We start from the raw sequence: 27,205 nt of genomic DNA on the forward strand, positions 1-27,205 counted from the left end.
GTGCCCCAGGGATCGGTGCTGGGGCCTCAGCTATTTACCATTTATATAGATGATCTGGAGGAGGGAACCGAGTGTATGGTGTTGAAATTTGCTGATGACACCAAGATTGGTGGAACGGCAAATTGTGCGGAGGGTGTGGAAAGTCTGCAGAGGGATCTAGATAGGCTGGGCGAATGGGCCAGGAACTGGCAAATGGAATTTAATGTTGGCAAGTGTGAAGTTGTCCACTTTGGTAGGAATAATGGTAGGAAGGACCACTACTTACATGGCGAAAAACTGCAGCATGCTACGATGCAGAGGGACCTCTGGGTCCTTGTGCATGAGTCGCAAAAACCCAGCCTGCAGGTGCAGCAGGTGGTCAGGAAGGCAAATGGGATGCTGGCCTTCATAGCGAGGGGGATTGAATATAAAAGTAGGGAGGTCTTGCTGCAACTGTACAGGGCACTGGTGAGGCCGCAGCTGGAGTACTGTGTGCAGTTTTGGGCGCCGCATCTGCGCAAGGATATTTTGGCCTTGGAGGGAGTGCAGAGGAGGTTCACTAGGCTGATACCGGAGTTGAGGGGGTTGAGCTATGAGGAGAGGCTGAATAAACTAGGCTTGCACTCGTTAGAGTTTAGAAGAATGAGGGGAGATCTCATTGAAACGTGTAAGATGATCAATGGCATGGATAGGATAGTGGTGGAGAGGCTCTTCCCGCTCAGGACAGTAGGACTAGAGGGCACAGCCTCAAGATAAGGGGGGGCAGTTTAGAACGGAGTTGAGGAAGAACTTCTTCACTCAAAGGGTGGTGAATCTCTGGAATTCTCTGCCCGTTGAAGTGGTGGAGGCTGCCTCGCTAAATATATTTAAGACGCGGGTAGATAGGTTTTTGATAGGCAAGGGGATTAAGGGTTATGGGGAGAAGGCGGGGAAGTGGAACTGAGCCGCTTCAGATCAGCCATGATCTTATTGAATGGCGGGGCAGGCTCGAAGGGCTAGATGGCCTACTTCTGCTCCTATTTCTTATGTTCTTATGTTCTTATTTTGGTAGGTTAAGAGTCTGGGCTGAGAATCTTGGCAGATGGAAAAGCATGTGGGAAATTGTCAACTTGTTCACTTAATAGAGAGAGATTGCAGAACTCAATGAGACAGAATGGTGGTATTCTGATACATGAAGCACAAAATATTCAAATGCAGGTACAGCAAATAATTAAGAATAGAATGTTGCCACTTATTACAATCTGAATCTCTTATTAAAACAGGTCTGAGAAAGTTCACTCAATAGATTCCTGAACAGAAGGGATTGTCTTATGAGGAAATGTTAGACAGGTTGGGCCTATTGAATTATAGAATCCCTACAGTGCAGAAGGAGACCATTTGGCCCATTGAGCCTGCACTGGCAACAACCCTACCCAGGTCCTATCCCTGTATTTACCATGCTAGTCCCCCTGACGCTAAGGGGCATTTTAGCATGGCCAATCCACCTAACCCACACATCTTCGGACTGTGGGAGGAAACCAAAGCACCTGGAGGAAACCCACGCAGACACAGGGAGAACATGCAGACTCCACATAGGCAGTCACCTGAGGCTGGAATTGAACCTGGCACCATGGTGCCATGAGGCAGCAGTGCTGACCCCACTGTGCCACCCAATAGAATTCAGAAGAATGAGAGCGATCTTTTTGAAATATATGAGATACTGGGGAGACTTGTCAGGATGGATGCTGAGAAAGTGTTTCCCATTGGCATGGAGTTTAGAACTGCGGGGATACCATTTAAAAATTAGGCATCTCCTATTAAAGATTGAGATGAAGGTTGTTAGTCTGTGGAATTCTCTTCCCCAGAGAGCAATGGAGGCTGGGTCATTGAATATATTCAAGACTGGGTTAGATAGATTTTTGATCAACAAGTGGATCAAAGGTAAAGGGGAACAGGCAGGAATGTGGAGCTGAAGGCCAGAATCAGATCAGCCGAGATCATATTGAATGGAAAAGCAGGCTCGGGGGGCAAAAAGACCATACCTGCTCCTGATTCTTGTGTTCTTGTGCTCTATGGTTTTCTCACTGGGAATTTCTCCCCACCTTTAGATTCCCCACTCTCAATTTCCTCTCTTCACCTGCTCCTGGCTCTTGAAACTTGTCCCACAACATCTGCTGCCACAAAGCTCCAAATATTGTAAGGTAAATGCAAGAACATCTGCAGCACTCGTGTGATTGTAGCATGATTTGGAGATGCTGGCTTGACTGGGGTGAGTGCAGTAAGAAGTCTCACAACACCAGGTTAAAGTCCAACAGGTTTATTTGGTAGCATGAACTTTTGGAGTGCTGCTCCTTCCTCGGGTGAGTCATCTGATGAAGAAGCAGTGCTCTGAAAACTCGGCTACCAAATAAACCTGTTGAACTTTAACTTGGTGTTGTGAGACTTCTTACTATGATCATAACATGTGGTTAGGTATCACACGGTCAGATATCATATGGTCAGAATGAGGAGGTGATGGTGAGCTTGAGAGTCATGTTGGTGGAACCATACAATGTTCCAGACACTACTAATGCTATCCCTGGGTATGTCCAGCAACCCTGCCCTATTAATAAATATGAAGGAATTAAAAAAAAAGGACTCCTTTCACAACCTCAAGATCACAAGTGCTGAGTTTGCCATCCCAAATGGGACCCAATGGAGATGGGATGGACAACAACATGGCCAATGAGTTAGGATGGTCAGAAATCCTGCTTTCATTTCCACCTATCACCTGTTTGCACAGCATGGGAAAATCTTGTGTGAGTTACACTCGATAGTGTCCTTCTCAGATTCTGGTGCTTTGTGGCTTTCAATCTGCTTCCGTTTAATGGTTTCAAAAGTCTTGCTCATGATTGATCTAGACAGTCATTTCTGACCTCGCCACATCATCATCATGATGAATTTGCTGGTCGAGGGGTCACTGAAGACACTGCTGCTCTGGTTATTTGTTGAAGCCTTTATAGGTTGAACAGTCTTGAGTTTTAATTCTGCATTCTCCTCTGGCCCAAGATCGGTAACTGGATCGGGTGCTGCTCCTTGTTAAGCTCAGGTCCCAAGTAATGGGGTTGTATTGAGACCCCCACATAAACATCACCCCTGGTATCACAGTCCCTCCTGTTCAAGCAGCAGCCCCCGGCCCTGAGCACAAACCTCAGCCGCAAGCACCAACTCCAGCCCGCCACATCTTGAGTGAGAAAGGACATAGGCTGAGACCTATTAATGGCCCATTAAACATTGCTGTGAGTTCATTAAAAACCTGCTTCCGCAGCTAGACTTTAACAGTTGTTTGGTTTCACACCTGTCATATGGAGGCATAAACCATGGATTGGAGGCAGGAAAGACAAGTAAAAGCTAAATCAAATAGTTTTATTCCTACTTGCATCCTTTACAACTCATCATGAAATGCTGTCACATGAATTGTAGATATGTATTTTAAGATAACTTATGCTATGATTGAAAGATGTAACTATTCATTAAACAATGTCTTGCCAGATTGTTCTTTCTGTTAACTGACAAGCTGTCAAATAAAAGATCAACATTGTAAATATAGAAACCTTCCAGTTAGTTTAAGAAAAAGATTATCTCGTGGATAAAAAGGTGGAGTACATTTCACATTATTGAAAGGATTGCACTGTATGATAAGAATGTATAAATGTTTAATCTTTTGCCATTATGTCTGTGTTTTCACCTCAGACATCTGTGGAGAGACCAGTTCTGACTTCAGTTTGTTTACTTAGGGAATTTCATTGGTTTTGGCTGTAATCCAACTGCCTAACTATTTTGCAAATGTTTGACCCTGTTTACACAACAGATTGAAGAGACTCTTTGTTTACCTGTGGAGTTTTATGGGCTATTCAACTGCTTCCAACTGTTATAATAAGGCTTGTGACGTCCGTTCATAAAGTGGATTGTGAGAAAGGATGAGATGATGCTTAAGAATAAAGACAGTAAAAAGTCTGACAACACCAGGTTTAAGTCCAACCGATTTATTTGTTAGTAAACTCACTAGCTTTCGAGGTTACCCTCTTCGTCAGGTGAATGGAGAGTTCTGGCCTCAGTCAGAGCATATAAAGCACAGACAGTTTACAGATTACTGATTAAAATGCGAATCTTTACACCTAACCTGCTGTTCAAGTCCTAAAGTGGCCAGCATATCCACATTAAGAACAAAGAACAAGAACAAAGAAAATTATAGCACAGAACAAGCCCTTCAGCCCTCCAAGCCTGCACCAACCAAGCTGTCCGACTGAACTAATACCCCCACCCTTTCGGGGACAATATCCCTCTATTCCAACCTATTCATGTATTTGTCTAGACGCCCCTTAAAACTCATTGTCGTATCTGTTTTCACTACCTCCCCGGTAGCAAGTTCCAGGCACCCACCACTCTCTGTGTAAAAAACTTGCCTTGTACATCTCCTTTAAACCTTGTCACATGCACCTTAAACCTGTGCCTCCTAGTAATTGACTCTTCCACCCTGGGAAAAATCTTCTGACTATCCATGCCTCACATAATCTTGTAAGCTTCTATCGGATGATCCCTCAACCTTCGTCGTTCCAGTGAGAACGAACCAAGTTTCTCCAACCTCTCCTCATAGCTAATGCCCTCCATACCAGGCAACATCCTCGTAAATCTTTTCTGTATCCTCTCCAAAGCCTCCACATCCTGAATCCTTAAATTTTTAAGATTTTAATGGATTCTGAAGCCTTCCCAAAACAACTTAACCTTTGTCCATTGGAAGGATAGCGCTGATTTATTTTGGGAAGAACCTGAAAATTCCAGTTTCATTGAAAAGCTAATTTGTTCCCAGGCCAATTAAGATGATGGCTCCTGGGACATGCATAAGAACATAAGAAATAGGAGCAGGAGTAGGCCATCTAGCCCTTCAAGCCTGCCCCGTCATTCAATAAGATCATGGCTGATCTGTCGTGTCTCAGTTCCACATTTCCGTCCTCTCCCCATAACCCTTAATCCACTTGCCTATCAAAAACCTATCAACCCGCGTCTTAAATATATTTAGCAAGGCAGCCTCCACCACTTCAACGGGCAGAGAATTCCAGAGATTCACCACCCTTTGAGTGAAGAAGTTCCTTCTCAACTCCGTTGTATCATGCAAGATTTGTTTTAGCAATCAGTTTTATTCATTGGTGCCATTTTATTGATTTCTGGCTGTCTACATGTTGATGCTGCATAATTGGTCCTGGTTGCTGGAATGTTTGTTTTAATTCAGGCTAATGCAGATCTGTTCTTTTCATGGTTTCCCCAAGGGTTTTTCAGAGTGGGACTTGATTAGGTTGATTGACAGGAAAAGCCATGTGACTGAGCAGGGCTAGGCTCACAGAGAGAAAATAAGCTTAGTTACTGCTTGGGAGCTGTGGAGAGAAATAGCTCTTTCTCTCTCTGAAGGTTGGAGGCTGGGATCTGCTAGAAAATAGATTTTTCTCTGAACTGCTGTTTGAAGTTAGACCTTTATCTGGAGACTGCTGTACGGGAGTTGGAAGACCAGTGCCTTTCTAAATCTTTTGTCCAGATGCGTTAGAAGGCTGGAAATGTCTATTTATAGTGTGCACACGAATTATACTGTTTGTGCTAACTGATCCTGAAGAAGGATGTATGTCTGTGGGGATATTGCTTAGATTGGAACCATAGAGATAGATAAGTGTTAAAGATTAAACCTTGTCATGTTTAAGTACTTCAATCATGTTGCAGCTTTATAGAACCTTGCTAGGCTGCACTTGTGATATAGTATTCAATCTGGTCACCACACTACCAGAAGGATGTGGAGGGTTTGGAGAGAGTACAGAAAAGCTTTACCAGGATGTTGCCTGGTGAGGAGGACATTAGCTATGAGGAGAGGTTGGAGAAACTTGGTTCATTTTCATTGGAATGATGGAGGTTGAGGGGAGACCTGATCGAAGTCTACAAGATTATCAGAGGCATGGACAGAGTGGATAGTCAGAAGCTCTTTCCCAGGCTGGAAGAGTCAATTATTAGGGGGTATAGGTTTAAGATGTGAGGGGCAATGTTTAAAAGAAATGTATGAGGCAGATATTTTTACAGAGAGTAGTGGGTGCCTGGAACTTGTTGCTGGAGGAGGTAGTGGAAGCAGATACGATAGTGACTTTTAAGGCACATCTTGACCAATACATGAATAGAGGGATATGGTCCCTGGAAGGGTAGGGGATATTAATTCAGTCAGGCAGCATGGTTGCTGCAGACTTGGAGGGCTGAAGGGCTTGTTCATGTGCTGTAATTTTCTTTGTTCTTTATTTGTTCCTTATTGGTAAAAGCTATGCTAATTATTATATTTTAATTGTTCTTAAATTTTGTTTTAATGAAAGTTTCCTCTCGGGTTAGTAGAATCACATCTGGAGTGAAACACCCTAATGTCAAATCAAATAAAGTTGGTTCGAGGCTAACTCCATAATTTCTGATCTGGTCCCTAATGAGGATTTCACCTGCACTTTGTGAATAAAAGCAGCACAATGAGATGGCAAAAATATATATCAACTTTATATCAAGCTGTTCATTTTTACCAAATTCCTCAAATCTTGTGAACTGAAATGAAGTTAAAGTAGGTGTTTGATTTTACGATGTGAATTCAATTGACCTCTCAAAGGTTACCTTGTAAACACTGTTTTAATATCTCACTTTGCACCTTCAAGCACCTCTTTAAAAACTCCTGTATGTGACTGCTTCTCAGGTTTTCCCTTTCTGTAACTCCTTCATTTCTTCTCGAGTATTCGGAGAAACTCCTCTATCAGAGGAGAGTTATATAAATGCAAATTCCTGTTACTTAGCAACCGTTTCAGCTTATCCGATGTAGACAAACAGTAAAAGGTCCTGCAATTTAACGGCATGACATAAAAGACTCTTTGTTGGTTGATGGATTTATGGGCAGAATGGTGAAACTGAAATTTCCACTAAATTATGATTGCTGTGTTCCTCATTCATTCAAACATAGTTGATCTCTCTTCCTATTTGATTTGTCTTTCTTGTTATAATTGTCTTCCTGTTCCCTTTGCTCAATGTTTATCCTTCTCTCTGTCTTTCTCTCTGAGCCTCTTGCTTATATTCTGTAGCTGTATTTACTGCACCAGCCCGCCACCCCTGACCCTGTGACACTCCTCTCTCTTGTGTATACTTTGCATTGTGTTTATATGCAGGTCATGATTGGCCCTTTTATTATTGACTGAATTTGACATTTTATGGGTCTGGAAGATGCTGTAATGTGCAGAGAAAGATTTCAGCCTAGCTTTAGCATAGGGGAATGAGTACCAAATCTAACATGGGGGGAAGACTGAGGGTAAATGCCACTGTCTAACCTGGTTGAGAATGGCAGATCTGGAACCAGTGTTGTAACTTGATCTGATGGTGTTTCTGTTAGCTCATGGTTAAATGAGTCATGAATCCTTACAGTATAGAAGGAGGCCGTTTTGCCCACCATGTCTGCACCGATTCTCTGAAAGAGTATCTTACCCAGCCCTGTCCATATAATCTCACATAGTTACCCCATTAATCCCCCTCAAGTTCACACCTTGGGACACGAAGGGGCAATTTACCGTGGCCAATCCATCTAACCCGCACATTTTTACAGTATGGAAGGAAACCAGAGCACCTGAAGGAAAGCCACGGAGATGCAGGGAGAACATGCAAACTCCACACAGTTAACCAAGGCCAGAATTGAATGTGGGTCTCTGGTGCTGTGAGACAGCAGTGCTAACCACCGTGCCATCTTTTGAAAAAAATGGCTGGCGTGACCCTGAGTGGAAACAAGGCCTACATTCATGAGGTCTACTGGTTGTACGGGCTCTCACGACTCAAGACTGATCTGTAAAACTGCACAACAGGGGTTAAAAACAAATACTGGAAGAGGGCAGTGGTGAACAACATGAGCTTGAGGTCCAGAAATTCAACTGAGGAGAGAATGGACATGGGTTTGAGATCCAAAGATGGAAGGAGGATAGGATGGTGGGAGAACCCTTTGTAATTGAAGGGTGATGACAAGCTTATATCTGTTAAGATAGGTAGGTGGTAAGTGCCATATAAAGCAAATCCCAAAGGGAAAATTGTCAAGCTATCAGAACCCTTTTCTACTTGTATTTTGCCACAAGGCGATATGTGTGCTGAAGTAAGGAGCTACAAATCCCAGCAACAGTTTTGGATATTTTAAATATTAAATTTACATGTTTATTAATAAAAGAAATGAAAACTTAAACACACAATTACATTTATACAGTTAAATTAATCTCTCAGACCATTCCCCCAAAATGACATCCTACCTGATTAGACTCACAAATAAACAGCCTTGCCCGAAGATTGGAGGCTAAATGCCCGTGACTGCTGAAGTGTTCCCTGACTGGAAGAGAACATTCCTGCCTGGTGATTGTCAAGCAGTGTTCATTCATTCATTTCTTTAAACACTTGTGCTTATTAGTCATAAAATATTGCAAGTTGAGAGAAAAGACTTTGATTAACAGTTGAAATTCATCCAGCTGGGTAATAAAAAGTCTAAACATTCGAAACAGAGCAGGTGCTGGCTGTATTGTTCCTCAAGCCTATTGCTTCATTTAGTATGATCATGGCTGATCTTTGACACCTAATCAATTTTCTCACTCAACCGCCATTCCCCTTGATTCCTTACAAAATCTGTCCAGCTCAGCCATGTATATACTCAGCAGCTGAGGATTCACAAATCTTTTTGGCAGAGATTGCAAACTCATCAAGTAAAGAAATGTTAATCTCAATCTTAAATTATTAGCTCCTTATTGTTTGTTGTGGGACATCTTGTTGCCCAGTGGGTGGTGTCCCTGCCTCTTAACCAGAAGCTCTGGCTTCAGGTCCCACCTGATGAATCACCTGGTGAATCACCTGACGAAGAGGGAAACCTCGAAAGCTTGTGAGTTTACTATCAAATATATCGGTTGGACTTAACCTGGTATTGTCAGATTTCTTATTGTGTTTACCCCAGTCCAACACTGGCATCTCCACATCATGATCCACTCCAGGACTTGATGACCAATGAAGGTGCATTTATAATATGGCCACATGGGTTGAGTTTCAACTTGTAAACCCTTCCGACACACACTATGAGAACGGGAGATTCCTGTTCAGCCATGTGCTGGTAAGAAACTTAAAGCCTCTACCATGAGTATTCATAGCTCCAGACTTCAGCATGCACATGGACAGTATATTTCCACAGTAGTATACATATCTTGGGGGTCATTTGGTGTAGTTGGCTGGACAGTCAGTGTGGGTTAGGTTAGTGCCAACAGCACAGGGCTCAATCCCTGTTCTGACTGGAGTGGATTTGGAACATGTCTCCTTGTCCTGCCCGTGGTGGAGATCAATTCACTGTCACTTTGACCTTACCCACTTTGGAGAACTGAAGAAGAAGGTTGCCTATTATCCTGAGATGGTGCTGTTTAGTTCTAACCTCTCTAACCAGGGGAAACAACCTCCCAGTATTTACACTGCCAAGCCTGTTTATCTTATTTCAATGAGATCATCTCTAATACTTCTAGAAAATATGTTCAATTTCTATTTGGGAAGTGTGATGCAAGGCAAGCGGAGGTGGGTGGTCAAAGGATGAAATGTCTAGAATTTATCCAGCTACATTGGACAACTGTAGCAGGAAATGATGTCAAAACTGTGAAATGTGAAAACTGACCATGTATATCTCATTAGATTTGATTTATTATTGTCACATATATGAACATACAGTGAAAAGTATTGTTTCTTGCACACTACACAGACAAAGCATACTGTTCATAGAGAAGGGAAGGAAAGAGTGCAGAATGTAATGTTACAACCATAGCTAGAATATAGAAAAATACCAACTCAGTATGAGGTAGGTCCATTCAAAAGTCTGACAGCAGCAGGGAAGAAACTGTTCTTCAGTCAGTTGGTGCGTGACCTCAGACTTTGTATTTTTTCCCGAAACAAGAAGGTGGAGGAGAATATGTCAGGGGTGTGTGGGGTCCTTGATTATGCTGACTGCTTTTCCAAGGCAGCTGGAAGTGTAGACAGTGTCAATGGGTGGGAAAATGTTTTGAGTGACCCTTTGTAGTTACTTGCAGTCTTGGCAGAGCCAGGAGCCATACCAAGTTGTGATTCAACAGAAAGAATGCTCTCTATGGTTCACCTATAAAAGTTGATGAGAGTCATAGCTGACATGCCAAATTTCCTTAGTCTTCTGAGAAAGTAAAGGCTTTGGTGGGCTTTCTTAACCATAGTGTTGGCATGGGGAGACCAGGACAAGTTGTTGATGATCTGGACATCTAAAAACCTGAAGCTCTCAACCATTTTTACTTTATCTCCTTTGATGTAGACAGGGGCATGTCCTCCTGAAGTTAATGACAATTTCCTTCATTTTGTTGACATTGAGAGATTATTGTTGTTGCACCAGTTCACCAGATTCTCTATCCCTTTCCTGTACTCCGTCTTGTCATTGGTTGAGATCCTATCCATTATGGTGGTGTCATCAGCAAACTTGAATTTGCCCACACAGTCAGAGATGTATAAGGAATATAGTAAGGTGCTAGGACCCAGCCTTGTGGGGCTCCGGTATTGAGGATGATCATGGAGTTGATTAAAAGTAGTTTAGTTATTAGTCACAAATAAGGCTTACATTAACAATACAATGAAGTTACTGTGAAATTCCCCTAGTCACCACACTCCACTGTTTATTCAGGTCAATGCACCTAACTAGCACGTCTTTCAAACTGTGGGAAGAAACCAGAGCACCCAGAGGAAACCCAAGCAGACATGGGGAGAATGTGCAGACTCCACACAGACGGTGACCCAAGGCAGGAATTGAACCCAGAGCCCTGGCACTGTGAGGCAGCAGTGCTAGCCACTGTGCCACCCCATCATTGCCATTATTAATTGCGATCTGTGGGTTAGGAAGTTCAGGATCCAGTTACAGAGGGAGGAGCTGAGCCCCAGGCCATGGAGTTTGGAGATGAGTTTTGTAGGAATAATGATGTTGAAGGCTGAGCTGTCTGTGGTCAGACAAGCTGAACTCTTTATTCATAAAACTTGGCACAAGTTATAATTGTGGTTTATTTTAACAAGTGCCTACATATGTTTCTGTGCTGATGCATTTTGTATCAGTTAATGAAGTATTTTGCTGTTCAGCATAATTCCAGTCACAGATTTTAAATTATCTGCTTTTCGTATCCCTGACATTCTGCAGTGGGTTAAATGTGATACACTACAAAATGCTTGTCTTCTTCAGATTGCAAATGGCTAATGGGTATTGGTGGTATAATTAAGTTAAAACGTTGGCAAGAAAGCTTTATAGATGGGTTTATTGATTAGTCTGACACCTGCTAGGATCTGAGGGGTAGATTCAGTAAGGAAATAATGTTTGGTGAGTTTAGTGGATGTCAGCTCATACCAATCATGCTCTGTTGGTGACAGTAAAATTAACAGTTGCAGATGCTCTCGATGTTACCAGTACTTACCTGATTCTACCATCCCTGAAACATATTAATGCATCGATCAGTTTTTTCTCAAGTTTTGCTGAGGTGAATCCTCGTGGTCTCATTATACAGTCATAGAGGTTTACAGCATGGAAACAGACCCTCCGGCTCAACTTGTCCACGCTGCCCTTTTTTTTTAAACCCCTAAGCTAATCCCAATTGCCCCCATCTGGCCCATATCCCTCCATACCCATCGTACCCATGTAACTATCTAAATGCATTTTAAAAGACAAAATTGTACCCGCATCTACTACTACCTCTGGCAGCTTGTTCCAGACACTCACCACCCTCTGTGTGAAAAAATTGCCCCTCTGGACACTTTTGTATCTCTCCCCTCTCACCTTAAATCTATGTCCTCTAGTTTTAGACTCCCCTCCATTCCATACCTATTGAATGAGAATAAAAATACTCTGCTTTCCTCAGTGTTTTCTGTTCCATCCACAGATCTGGTTTTTCATTCTCAAGATGGGTGGTGGGAGATGGGAAAATTCTCAGCTTGGCTGATTCAGGACAAAGTGCCCACAAAACGTGATTTTCATTTCCAAGGGAAAGTGGGAGGTGGGCTGGAGTCAGACAGTCAACTCGGGTGGGCACAGTAGGAAGTCTCACAACACCAGGTTAAAGTCCAACAGGTTTATTTGGTAGCATGAGCTTTTGGGGCATTGCCTCTTCGTCAGGTAATCTCCGAAAGCTCGTGCACCCAAATAAACCTGTTGGACTTTAATCTGCTGTTGTGAGATTACTTACTGTGTTTACCCCTGTACAACACTGGCATCTCCACGTCATGGCTACCAACTTGGGAAGAAATTTGGAGACAGTCATGGGGTCTGAGGATGCAGAGACGGACTATTTAAAAGGCATTGCTTGCTGCCTTGGGACTTTGTCCCAGTTAAAATGAAAACACAAAGGACCTCCTGCCCTTATCCTTCACACCCTCTCATTCCCGTACACTCCCCCATCCATGGCACCATATGCCTCCCCACCCAACCTCAATGGCTGCTCATAACCCTGAGCTCTGTCCTTCTATCCACCTCCCATTGCCCTTCATGCCCCACATGTAGAATTCTGCTCTTCCACCCATCCCTATGCCCCCCCATGGTAAACTATGGCACCTCCATGTCCATGCCTAGAGCTATAGTGACAGAAGGATGTTTAAAAAAAAAGTTTTGGAAAATGTAATTCATTAATAACCTTTTAACATTTCTAAAGGTGGCCATGCCAGGAGCAAGACCAGGAATACGTAAAATTGCCATGTCAACCTGCTGAAGGTAAAACACAGGACTACCGGCATACCAAAGAGCATAAACAACAAGTGATGGACAAAGCTAAGCAATTCCACAACCAATAGACCAGATTTAAGCTCTGCAGTTTGGCCAGATACCAAATATGGATTATAATCTCTTCTCTGCTTCAGGTGTGTGTAGTATTGGATAGAATGTCAGTGGGAAGCAAAATTAATCTTAAAATCAAAAAGTATTGTTTAGCAATAAAAACAGAAAGTGCTGAAAAATCTCAGCAGATCTGTCAGTATCTGTGGACAGAGAAATAGAATTAACATTTTGAGTCAAATGACTTCTTCAGAGCTGAAGAGAGATAGGAATGTGGGGGGAGATTCTCCCAAAGAAAAGTGCCGAATTTGCATAAAAACCAGATTAACTCCCACTGCTTTTTTTCACATGATTTTAAGAATGAATCTCCCAAACTCTGTGCATTGCAGAGTGTCCCAGTGAGATTCACACTGAAAATCAGTGGACTGGACCTATTCCCACTGAGAGGCAGGCAGCTGAGTGGGCCATTGCGCATGCGCCGATCTGTCAGCGCTGAGATCAGCGATAAGCAGTAGTCTTGCACTGTGGGCCTCCCGATCACTGGCCTGCTCAATCACTGGCCATCCCAGGACCTCCTCATGCCAGTGCCTCAATCCCAACCACACCCTGGCAGTCCTGACCACCCCCCCCAACACTGCTGTTGTCCCCCTGTCCAGCAGTCCCTCTTCCTCTCCCACCCACCTGGATGGTCAGCCCAATCACCCCCATCCCTCCCTCTGCCACCAATCCCTGTGCAGTGGCAGCGGGACTCCCACCACCCATAGATTGCCCTCTCCCCAATAGGTCCTGCCCCATCTGACCCCGCTGCTTTGGCACTGCCTGATGCCCATTGGGCAGTGCCAGAGGGCCAGACTGGCACTGCCAGGCTGGCAATGCCCTGGGAGTGCCCCTCCTTATCTCTGACCTCCTGGAGGGGCCTCCATGGCCCTCCAGTGGGGTCGGCTGTCAATTCTTCTCAGAGATGCGTGGAGGCCATGGTGTACAGTGGGGAGCCCGCTAAATGCCCTCTGCTGATGTCTCCCGGCCCGTTGCGGTGTACAGCAGTGCAGCAGGCTGGGAAAATCACCCCATTGATGTGTTTATCCTGTTGAAAAAGGGGAAGAAGAACAAGAGAAGAGGTCTTGGATAATGAACAGAACAAGAGAGATTAAGTGACAAAGATGTTATGGAACAAAAGGTCATGGTTTAGCAGAGAAACACAATCCTATTTCCTGTAAAGACTCCATTTCATTCTCCTGATTTCTCCACTCTGTCACATCCGTTCTGATGATGCTATATTTCCACAAAGGCTCTCCTGACATGTCTTTCTTTTTCCTCAGCTGTGGATTCCCACCAGTACAGTTGACCCATGTCTGACCCATTTCCCACACAGAACCTCTCATGCAATTGCTCTTCCTCCTAGAACCATGGTAAAGTTCCCTTATTCTCACTTCCCTCCCCACCAGCCTCCATATTCAAAGGATTTTCCTCCATTTCCACCATCTTCAGGTGATACCACCACCAAAAAGATCTCCAGCTGGGCAGTCAGAAGACACTACTCCCTGCATGACAGCCTGGTCCACCCCTCTGTTATTCACAACATCTTCTGATTGCCCCACAGCATCTCCCCATCAAATTGCATGGGGTGTAATTTACCTCCTCCTTCACCAATCAAAGCCCCGAATACTTCTTCCAAGTGAAGAAATGATTTACTTTCACTTCTTTCCACTCGTTTACTATATTTGCTGCCCACAGTGTGATCTTTTCTGCACAGGGAGCGGACCAAATGCAGATTGGTAACCAATTTGCGAAACCTCTATACTCAGTCTGTATCACCCTGACCTTCTGACTGCTTACCATTTTAAGTCACAAACTTTCTCTCATGCCCACATTTCTGTCCCTGGCACTGCTGAACATCTGTGGGTCTTTGGTGGGGTTGTTAGTGGTCAGCATTTACAGAAACTACTGGAGGCAAGGCCGTTGTTAAATTTACCCTTTATCTAACATGATACTAACTATGTACAATACTAAGTTAGCATGGGACTTTAGAACATAGAACATAGAACATAGAACATTACAGTGCAGAACAGGCCCTTCGGCCCACGATGTTGCGCCAACCAGTTAAAAAAAAACAATGACCCACTAATCTAAACCAATCCCTTTTCGTCCATAAACCTATCCACGGATCTCTTAAACGCCCCCAAACTAGGCGTATTTACAACCGCAGCAGGCAGGGCATTCCAATCCCGCACCACCTTCTGGGTAAAGAACCTACCCCTGACATCCGTCCTATAACTACCCCCCCTTAATTTAAAGCCATGCCCTCTCGTGCTAGCTTTCTCCATCCTAGGAAAAAGCCTATCACTATCCACCCTATCTAAACCTCTAATCATCTTATATGTTTCAATAAGATCCCCTCTTAGCTGCCTTCTTTCTAGCGAAAACAACCCCAAATCCCTCAGTCTCTCCTCATAGGACCTCCCCTCCATACCAGGCAACATCCTGGTAAACCTCCTCTGCACCGTCTCCAAAGCCTCCACATCCTTCCTGTAATGTGGGGACCAGAACTGCACACAGTACTCCAAGTGCGGCCGCACCAGAGTTGTGTACAGTTGCAACATGACCTGCGACTCCTAAATTCAATCCCCCTACCAATAAACGCCAAGACACCGTATGCCTTCTTAACAACCTTATCTACTTGATTCCCAACTTTCAGGGATCTATGTACACATACACCTAGATTCCTCTGTTCATCCACACTATTCAAAGTCCTCCCGTTAGCCCTATACTCAACACATCTGTTATTCCTACCAAAGTGAATCACCTCACACTTCTCCGCATTAAACTCCATCCGCCACCTCTCAGCCCAGCTCTGCAACCTGTCTAAGTCTCCCTGCAAACTATGACACCCTTCCTCACAATCTACCACACCTCCGACTTTGGTGTCATCAGCAAATTTACTAATCCACCCAGCTATACCCTCATCCAGATCATTAATAAAAATTACAAACAGCAGTGGCCCCAAAACAGATCCCTGAGGCACACCACTCGTAACCAAACTCCATGACGAATATTTACCATCAACCACCACCCTCTGTCTCCTATCTGCTAGCCAATTCCTGATCCAATTTCCTAGACTACCCTCAATCCCATACATCTGCATTTTCTGCAGAAGCCTACCATGGTGAACCTTATCAAACGCCTTACTAAAATCCATATATACCACGTCAACTGCCTTACCCCCATCCACCTCTTTGGTCACTTTCTCAAAAAACTCAATAAGGTTAGTAAGGCACGACCTACCCGCTACAAAACAATGCTGACTATCTCCAATCAATTCATTACTCTCCAAATAACTATAAATCCTATCCCTAATAATTTTTTCTAAAACCTTGCCCACAACGGAAGTAAGACTCACCGGTCTATAATTCCCAGAGAAGTCTCTGTTCCCCTTCTTAAACAATGGGACAACATTCGCTATCCTCCAATCTTCCGGTACTATACCAGAGACCAACGACGACCTGAAGATCAGAGCCAGAGGCTCTGCAATCACCTCTCTTGCCTCCCAGAGAATCCTAGGGTAACTCCCATCCGGACCAGGGGACTTACCTATTTTCAAACCCTTTACACAGTACAATGCTCTGTTTTCAAAGATTTCATCACTTGATGTAGACTATATATTTACGTATTTAACATTAAACTTGAATACTACATTTCTCCCCCAATTCTCTGATTCTCATAAATATTATTTACGTTATCCTACATGTCCCCCAAATTGTCTGCCTTCATCTCTGGTTTACAGTTTTTCATCAGTCTCCTGACCTTGTTCTTGACTGTCTTGGAGGTTCAAATTCTCCACATTCTCCCTCAAACACTCAAAAATATTGGTGTTCTGTTCAGGTTGTCGTCCTGATCATTTGGGCAAGATAGGGGCCTTCCTCTTCTAATGCACCTTTGTTTCTTCTCACCATCCAATTTGTAGCATCAACAAACTCGTGTTTCTTGTCTTTTCCAGTACTTGGCTTTCTCAATTCTGGTCTCTAACCCAGATTCATTTACCTGATTGGAGTTTGTGTAAATCATCCTTGCTAGGACATTGCTTGTAGGTTCTAGTTTGGTTTTTGTGATATTCTTCAACCTATTTTCTCAAGATAAGTTGCATTTAGACACAGCACAAGCAAAAATGGAAGCTCAGGGGATTGAATTCATAATCTTTCTCTCATTAAAAGTTCTGATGGAGCCAATCCATTCTGAAGTGATGAGGTATGGTAGCTCAATAGTGAAAAGTTAATATCAGCATTCTTGCAAACTCCAGACAGAGACCCAAGGCTGGAATTGAACCCAGGTCCCTGGCGCTGTGAGGTAGCAGTGCTAACCACTGTGCCACCATGCTGTTTTCTGTGCCATCGTGCTGCCCACTCTCCAGCAATATTGAGATTCCTGGCCCGCAGGCATGCTGTAGCAGAGTACTTTGCAATTCCTCAGTGTCTGTGGTGAATTCTCTGAAGGATCTCGAGATCGGACTCTTGGTATGACCAACCTCTCAACATAAATTTATAATTCATCTGCAACACTGAGATGTCTTCGAGGCCTGAAATATTTTTTCAGGATAGGATTATTTGGAACATATTCTGGACATCTCTCTCTACAGTATTCTGTAATTTTGACAGATTCTTCATCTGTTTTTTGTGATTGTCAGCTTTCAGTCAGATTCTGTGTTTTGGCGGCATGGCGGCACAGTGATTAGCACTGCTGCCTCACAGCAACAGGGACACAGGTTCAATTCCCGGCTTGGGTCACTGTCAGTCTGGGGTTTGCAATTCTCCCCATGTCTGCGTGGGTTTCCTCCGGGTGCTCTGATTTCCTCCTACAGTCCAAAGATGTGCAGGTTAGGTGCATTGTCCATGCTAAATTGCATCTTTCTGTCAGGAGGATTTGTGGGAAAATTACTTGGGGTTACAGTAAAGGGATTGGGTGGGATTTTTGTTGGTGAAGTTTCAATGGGCCAAATAACCTCCTCCTGTACTGTTGGGATTCTATGATTCTGTGTTGTTGCTTTTGATTTTTGATTTGATTTATCATTGTCACATATATTAACATACAGTGAAAAGTATTGTTTCTTGCACGCTACACAGGCAAAGCATATTGTTCATTGAGAAGGAAAGGAGTGAGTGAAGAATTTTGGGTTATAGTCATAAGTAAGGTGAGGAGAAAAATCAACTTAAGATCAAAAGTCTGATGGCAGCAGGGAAAAAGCTGTCCTTGAGTTGGTTGGTATGTGACCTCAGACTTTTGTGTCTTTTTCCCCAATGGAAGAAGGTGGAAGAGAGAATGTCCAGGGTGTGTGGGGTCCTTATTTATGCTGGCTACTTTGCCAAGCAGCGGGAAGTGTAGACAGAGTCAATGGATGGGAGGCTGGTTTGCATGATGGATTGGGCTACATTCATGACATTTTGTAGTTCCTTGTGATCTTGGGCAGAGCAGGAGCCACACCAAGCTGTGATACAACCAGAAAGAATGCTTTCTATGGTACATCTGTAAAAGTTGGTGAGAGCTACTGAGAATTTGAACATCATTAGTGAGCCCGGGTCCGAAGACTTCCCCCCCACCCCAAACCAGGACTATTTCACTCCAGCAGGGTTTACTATAGCTCCCCACTGCGAGGGGTTGGTGGCCCGACCCCACTGGAATGAAGAGGGGGGCAATGGAGGCCCCGTCCCCCTGAGGGACAGTGCTGGGGATGGTGGTTTGTCATTGCCAGCCTGGACTCCCTGGCATTGTCCAAGTAGCAAAGTGCCCATGTCCCTGGGGCACCTTGGCATTGCCCACTGGTCATAGGGCAGTGCCAATGTGGCATGGCCTAATGGAGATGGGGCCTGATGGGGGCAGGGCCTCTGGGAGGGAGAGATCGGTGGGCGTGGTGGGGTCCCACTGCCACTCGCAGTCAGGATCAGTGGGGGAGGGAGGAAGGCCGGTGATTGGAGCTTGCCATCTGAGCGGGGGTGTTGGGGGCAGCCTGTTGGGATAGTAAAGAACTGTGAGGCGGTTGTGGTTAAATACTCCCAGCGGCGGAAGACGATTTGAGGGGGTGTGGTGGGCAGGAGATTAGGGCTGGTGGGGGTCAGGGGAGAGACGTTTTATCAATGCATGCTGGGGCAGATGGTCCAGGCTGCCCCATTCAGACCAGCGATTAGGCCATGGGGGAGAGGGGGGTGCTTGCATGGCTGGTGATGCAGGAGCCGTGGGGCTGGTCATCGGGAAACCGGCAGTGTGGGGCATTACGCAGGTGCTGGTCTTGGTGCTGACAGATCGGCGCACGCGCAGTGGCCCATTCAGCGCTATGCTGCGAGCCTCTCCAGCTCACTGATTTTTAATGTGATTCATACCAGTGTACTGTGCAGCACGCAGAGTGTGGGAACTTAATTTTGAAAATCCCACTGAGGAAACCAGAACTGAGAATCTCACCAAAAAGCTTGAGTATAAGAAGTTTGACTTGTTTATTCCCCCTATCTTCACAAATGCACACTGATTGTAAGAATAACACAAGTTAGGTTATATATCTTATGCTATAATGTTGTCAATAAGCACACAGCCTCTGTAATCCAACAGGCTGCTCTGTATCTTTGTTTCCTGTTTTTGCTTTCAGACAGAGCTGATCTTTCTCCTGCTATCATCACCTACTCTAGGTCATGGGTGGCACAGTGGTTGGTAGTGTTGCCTCACAGGGCTAGGGACCTGGGTTTGATTCCCAGCTTGGGGGTGGTTGTCTGTGTGGAGTCTGCTTATTTTCTCTGTGTGGGTTTCCTCTGGGTGCTCCAGTTTCTTCCCACAGTCCAAAGACATGCTGGTTAGGTGCATTGGCCATGCTAAATTCTCCCTCGGTGTTCCCGAACAGGTGCTTGAATGTGGCAACTAGGGGATTTTCACAATAACTTCATTGCAATGTTAATGTAAGCCTTACTTGTAACTAATGAATAAACTTTAAGTTTTTTACTTTGATTTATATCTGCCTTTCTTTCTGAAAAAGTCAGTTAATTCAAAACATTAACTCTGTTCCTCTCTCTGCAGAGGCTGTCAGACCTGCTAGGTTTTTCCAGCACTCTCTGGTTTGATTTCAGATTTCCAGCATCCACAGTATTTTGCTTTAATTTTTAGTGTTCTTTCGGATTTAGGATAAAAGATTTGCATAAAACAAATGGATAAAGAAACAGAATAGAAGCTCAGACTGCTGACAGCTTTGCTATGTGTGCAAGTCCTCAAAACCCAATTTATACGGTGGAGACGACAGGGACCTTGCACTTGTCACTGTTGAGAGTATAAATGAGCAAGTGAATATTATAGAGAATCACATTAATATCCACAGAAAATCTATTAAATTACCAGTGCACTAAATCTCATTAACACAGGATCCGAACATTCCAAACCTGACTCTTACAAAATGGATGTCAACAGCCTGCTGAGATGAGCTTCTCATTAGTTGCTGAACTTACTCATGACCTTTTTTTTAAAGCTGTTACAATGCTGATTTCTGCATTGTTAGCAGTCAATCAGCAGGGCAAATCACAATGCATGTCTTTAATTTTATATGGGGTTAGCTTTGGAAAATTGAATCTCTGCTATGCTTTCTGAAACACTGCAGTCTTTCTGTTCATCGGTATTACATTATTTACTTAGTTTATTTTTATTTATTAGTCACAAGTAGGTTTACATTAACACTGCAATGAAGTTACTGTGAAAATCCCCTAGTTGCCACACTCTGGTGTCATTTCAAGAATTTAGCAAGGCCAATGCACTTAACCAGCACGCCTTTCGGACTGTGGGAACAAACCCATGCAGACACGGAGAGAACGTGCAGACTCCACACAAACAGTGACCCAAACCAGGAATCGAACCCGGGACTGTGGTACTGTGAGGCAGTAGCACTAACCACTGTGCCACTGTGCAGCCCCCTTTTGGAGTTTGCAGTCACTCTTGTGCTGAGGAGTGGAATTTTCTTCTTTCTCTTGAGTTTTGTCGGCACAAAGCACTCCCAGGTCTGCTGCAGTATGGATAATTGCAGCATAATTCTTTTGCTTGTTTCAGAGCAGCTTCTTATTATTGCATTATGAAAGCTCCACTTTCCATTTACAGAGAGACCATCATCAAAATATCAATTTTGGAATATTTTTGAGAGACGGAATCAGGATTTACTTGGAGCTCCGTAGAATAAAAAAAAGGTAAGATAGAAACTTTTGATAAAAAGTGCCTATGAGTGTTTTACTGAGTTGACGACACTACATAAACAAAAGTGATTGTTGAGACTGAGTTGACTCTTTTCTGCCATCATTTTCACATCATGGTTAGATTGTTTTGGATCATTTACAGTGTAGACGGAGGCTGGGGATGGGGGTAACATAATATGCACTGCCGAGAGTGAATCTCAATAAAACTTAGTGGGCGGTGCCTATTCCTGACCGAGAGGCTCTGCATAGCACTGAGCAGAGCACTGCACATGCGCCAATCTTTCAGTGGTGAGATTGGCACACGCACAATAGCCCGCACTCCCAATCACTGGTCAGCTCGATCGCTGGCCAGCACAACAACTTCCTATCACTGACCTTCTGACACCCCCTATGCTCCAATCGCTGGCCTCTGGTGAACCCTCCACCAAATTCCCTTTATTTACAAACTCTACTCCACTCCTGAGAGTCAGGGTCAGAAGCCAGTAGCCCCGACAGTCCCATTTTTATATACAGATGAGACTCCCTGATTGTGCAGGCAATGATAACCTCAATCAGGATGCTCATATTCCAGGAGGCCCAACCTCAAGGACCTCATTGAAGCCATCACACCAGATAGGACATACACCTTCCCAGTATCTACCCTGTAAAACCCATTGTTACTGTATATGTTTCAGTTAGATTATCTCTATTTGTCAAAACATAAATAGCCAAACAATCTCCTCATTGGGAATTCCTCTTCTCAGTCATCAATTTCATAAGTTTTTGTTGCACTCCCACCCAATAAGACATGTATATTCTTCTATAGGTAAGGGGACCAAAGCTGTACTGACAACCCCAGGTGTAGACCCATTCAGACCCTAAGAAAGACTTACTTATTCTTTAACTCTAGTGTAATAAAGGCTAACATATCATTTGCTTCCTATTTTGCTTGCTGCACCTTTATGTTAACTTTTGTGATTTGTGTACAGGAATACCCAGATCCCACTGAATGCAAATATTTCTCAGTCGCTCACTACTCAAAAAATATTCTGCTTTCCTATTTTCCTTATGTATTGTAAGACACAACTTCACTTTTGTAAATCCATGTTGACTGTGTCCAGTCATATTGTTATTTTCCAAATGTCCTGTAACAGTAATGAAGTTACCATTTTCCTCACCAATGATGTAAGATTAGTTAGCCTACAGTTCCATGCTTTCTTTCTTTATCCTTCCTTGAATAGTTGTAATGCTGTGGTAAATAATGAAGAATCAAACACATCTGTTCCTCTTAGCATTTGGATTGAAGGTGTGGATCAGTGGGATTCACAAGGGAGAGAGTAAATTAGCTGGTATGGGAGAAGTCAAAGATCAGATTGATAAGGGCTAGTATGCAAGTACGGTGATTTTAAGGTGTGAATTTGAGGCATGTTCTTGAGTAGCAGTTCTTTATGCACTCAGGGCTGCAGTGTCTACCACATGCTGCATTGTTATTGCAGCAGTCTAATTGCCTCTAATGACTAGAATGTTGTTTTTAATCTGAGCTAATGCTATTCTGCTGTTTTCCCCTGGGATTTGGCAGAATGGGGCTTCATTGTGATGATTAGCAGGTATGGTCATGTCATAGAATCATAGAATCCTACAGTGTGGAAGGAGGCCATTCAGCCCATCGAGTCTGCACTGACCGCAATCCCACCCTGGCCCTACTCCCATAACCCCATGTATTTACCCTAGCCATTCCCCTGACATTAAGGGGCAATTTAGTGTGGCCAACCCACCTAACCTGCACATCTTTGGACTGTGGGAGGAAACTGGAGCACTTGGAGGAAACCCATGCAGACACGAGGAAAACATACAAACTCAGCACAGAAAGTGACCCAAGCCTGGAATCAAACCTGGGTCCTTGGCGCTGTGAGGCAGCAGTGCTAACCACTGTGCCACCATGTCACCCATGATGTGATAGGGAACCTGGGCTTTTCACAGAATGTTCAAACTTGGATGCTGCTTGTGGAGTTGAGAGAGAGCAGTGTCGCTCTTTTCCCCACTCTGAAGCTGGAGGCTGGAATCAGCAGGGCGATAATCCTCTTATTTGGAGATTCTGCTGTATGAGAGTTGCTGCTTTAGAAGCTGCGGAGGGAGAGGTATCCTTTTCTGTCTCTGAAAATCTAGTATCACATAAGCATTCTTGTTTTTGTGCTAGTTCTGAAGAAGGGTGTATGTTTATGGGTTATCGCTTTAAATTGGAACAACAGAGATAGCTAGCTGTTAAGAAATTTACTATGTTGTGTTTATGTCCATAATTGGTAAAAGTTAAAAGTTATGCTAGTTTTTCTTGTCATATTCTAACTGTTCTTAAATAAAGATTATTTGATGAAAGCTTCCTAGTGGGTCACTTAAATCATACCTGAAGTGAAACACTTCTTCACTCAAAGGGTGATGAATCTCTGGAATTCTCTGCCTGTTGAAGTGGTGGAGGCTACCTTGCTGAATATATTTAAGTCACGGGTAGATAGGTTTCTGATAGACAAGGAAATTAAGGGTTATGGGGAGAAAGCGGGAAAGTGGAACATAATCTTATTGAATGGCAGGGCAGGCTCGAAGGGCTAGATGGCCTACTCCTGCTCCTATTTCTGATGTTCTTATGTTCTACCTCATGTTCACCCTAATGCCAAAATCAAATGCAAAACGTAGGGTCTCAGCTAACTTCACAAAATAGCTTGGAGTTTTTGACCGAGGTCGTAACACAAGAAGAAAACACTGGCTGGAATTTTACCATCTCAGCTGGCATAGGAATCAGAGTGGGCAAGGGGCAGACAATGGAAAGGTCCATTGACTTCATAGAGTCACAGAGTCATAGAGGTTTACAGCGTGGAAACAGGCCAACATGCCTATGTCGCCCCTTCTTTAACTCCTAAGCTAATCCCAATTGCCTCATTTGGCCCATATCCCTCTATACCCATCTTGCTCATGTAACTGTCTAAATGCTGTTTAAAAGACAAAATTGTACCCACCTCTATTACTACCTCTGACAGCTTGTTCCAGACACTCACCACCCTCTGTGTGAAAGACTTGCCCCTCTGGACACATTTTGTATCTCTCCACTCTCACTTTAAACCTATGCCCTCTAGTTTTAGATCCCCTACCTTTGAACATAAGAACATAAGAAATAGGAGCAGGAGTAGGCCATCTAGCCCCTCGAGCCTGTCCCGCCATTCAATAAGATCATGGCTGATGTGTCGTGTCTCAGTTCCACCTTCTTCCCTCTCCCCATAACCCTTAATCCCCTTGCCTATCAAAAGCCTATCAACTCGCGTCTTAATTTAGCGAGGCAGCCTCCACCACTTCAACGGGCAGAGAATTCCAGAGATTCACCACCCTTTGGGTGAAGAAGTTCCTCCTCAACTCCATTCTAAACCGCCCCCCCCTTTATCTTGAGGCTGTGCCCTCTAGTCCTACTGTCCTTTCTCAGTGGGAAGAGCCTCTCCACCTCTATCCTATCCATCCCTTTCATCACCTTATATGTCTCATGAGATCCCCCCTCATTCTTCTAAACTCTAACGAGTAGAAGCCTAGTTTATTCAGCCTCTCCTCATAGTTCAACCCCCTCAACTCCGGTATCAGCCTAGTAAACCTCCTTTGCACTCCCTTCAAGGCCAAAATATCCTTGCGTAAGTACGGCGACCAAAACTGCACACAGTACTCCAGCTGCGGCCTCACCAGCGCCCTATACAGTTGCAGCAAGACCTCCCTACTTTTATATTCAATCCCCCTTACTATGAAGGCCAGCATCCCATTCGCCTTCCTGACTACCTGATGCACCTGCAGGCTGGGTTTTTGCGACTCATGCACAAGGACCCCAAGGTCCCACTGCACCGTCGCATGCTGCAGTTTTTCGCCATGTAAATAATAGTCCTTCCTATCATTATTCCTATCAAAGTGAACAACTTCACACTTGCCAACATTAAATTCCATTTGCCAGTTCCTGGCCCATTCACCCAGCCTATCTAGATCCCTCTGCAGACTTTCCACACCTTCTGCACAATTTGCCATTCCACCAATCTTGGTGTCATCAGCAAATTTTGACACCATACACTCGGTTCCCTCCTCCAGATCATCTATATAAATGGTAAATAGCTGAGGCCCCAGCACCGACCCCTGGGGCACTCCACTAGTCACCAACCGCCAATCCGAATAGCACCCATTGACCCCCACTCTCTGCCTCCTATTTGACAGCCAATCCCCTATCCGCGCTAACAGCCTACCCCCAACTCCATGCCCCCTGACCTTCTGTTAAAACCTCTTGTGTGGCACCTTATCAAACGCCTTCTAAAAATCAAGAAACACCACATCCACCAGCTCTCCTCTATCCACCGCCCTAGACACATCCTCATAGAACTCCAATAAATTCGTCAGACATGACTTCTCCTTAGCGAAACTGTGCTGCATCTGCTCTATCAAACAATTCTCCTCAAGATGCCTTGCTATTTTCTCCTTGATCACGGATTCTAACATTTTACCTACAACAGACGTTAAACTAACCGGCCTATAATTCCCTGCCTTTTGCCTGCCACCCTTCTTAAACAACAGCGTAACATTAGCCGTTTTCCAATCTTCCGGCACTTCCCCGGAATCCAGCGACGTCTGGAAAATAACCACCAAGGCATCCACTATCACCTCTGCCATTTCTTTCAGAACCCTCGGATGCATTCCATCCGGTCCTGGAGACTTGTCCACAATCAGTCCCTCCAGTCTTGCGAGCACTGCCTCTCTAGTAACAATAATGTCATTCAGGCCCTCCACTCCTACCATCTTTCCATCGCTAACACCCGGCAAATTATTCACGTCCTCCTCCGTGAAGACCGAAACAAAAAAGTTATTCAAGGCCTCAGCCATTTCCCCATCCCCTACCACTAAGTCCCCCCTCTCATCCTCTAAGGGTCCAACGTTCACCCTAGTCAGCCTCTTCCTTTTTATATATTTATAAAAACTCTTACTATCCTTTTTTATATTAAGTGCAAGCCCAGCTTCATAGTTTATCCTACCCTTCTTTATCAACTTCTTCGTCATTCTTTGTTGATATTTAAACCTCTCCCAATCCTCTTCTCGCCCGCTACTCTTAGCTACTCTAAACACATCCGCTTTTAATTTAACACTTTCCTTTACCTCCTTCTTTATCCACGGCTGATTATCTCTCCTCCTACGATCCTTTTTAACCATCGGAATAAATTTCTGCTGAGCACCAAGAAAGATCTCCTTAAAGATCCTCCACTGTTCCTCAGCAGACCTACCTTCCAATGCGCTTCCCCAATCAACATTCGTCAATTCCTCTCTCATCCTATCATACTCCCCTCTGTTCAAACAAAGGACACAGGTCCGGGAACCCACTTTCTCCTCCTCCATCTGCATCAGAAACTCCACCATACAATGATCACTCTTCCCAAGAGGATCCTTCACCACAAGGTCCCTAATTCTACCTGCCTCATTACATAACACCAGATCTAAGATAGCTCGCTCCCTCATTGGCTTCAACACACACTGTTCAAGGAAACTATCCCGGCAGCATTCCAAGAACTCTTCCTCAAGCCCACCGCATCCAACATGGGTCGACCAATCAATATGTAGATTGAAATCCCCCATAATTATCGCCGTTCCATTCCTGCACGCCGCATTTATTTGTGCGTTAACAGCCCGTCCCACCTCCAGATCATTATTTGGGGGCCTATAGACGAGACCCACCAGCGTCTTCCTCCCTTTGCTTTTCCTAATCTCCACCCACAACGATTCCACTTTCTGCTCTTTGGCTCCTATATCTTCCCTTGCTACCACCCTGATGCTATCCTTAATCAGCAGAGCTACGCCCCCCGCTTTTTCCTCCCACCTATCCTTCCTAAACACTTGATGCCCCTGTACATTCAGCTCCCAGTCCCTGTCACCTTGCAGCCACATCTCTAATGGCCACCAGATCATATCCATTTGTGCTGATCTGCGCCACCAGCTCATTCACTTTATTCCGAATGCTTTGTGCATTCAGATAAAGTGCCTTCATCCCAGCCTTCACCTGTACCCTATTTGCCGGAACGCCACCAACCTTACTCACACCCCCTACTCCCCTTATTATTGGGACATCCTTGGCCTCTTCCCTTACCTGTACCCTCTCCTTTACTTTAGACCCCGTAATTTCACTTACCCTCGCACCGTCCCCCCCCCCAATTAGTTT

This window comes from Carcharhinus amblyrhynchos, chromosome 18 (assembly GCF_965287045.1).
Source record: "Carcharhinus amblyrhynchos chromosome 18, sCarAmb.v2.hapA, whole genome shotgun sequence".
Taxonomy (NCBI): Eukaryota; Metazoa; Chordata; class Chondrichthyes; order Carcharhiniformes; family Carcharhinidae; genus Carcharhinus; species Carcharhinus amblyrhynchos.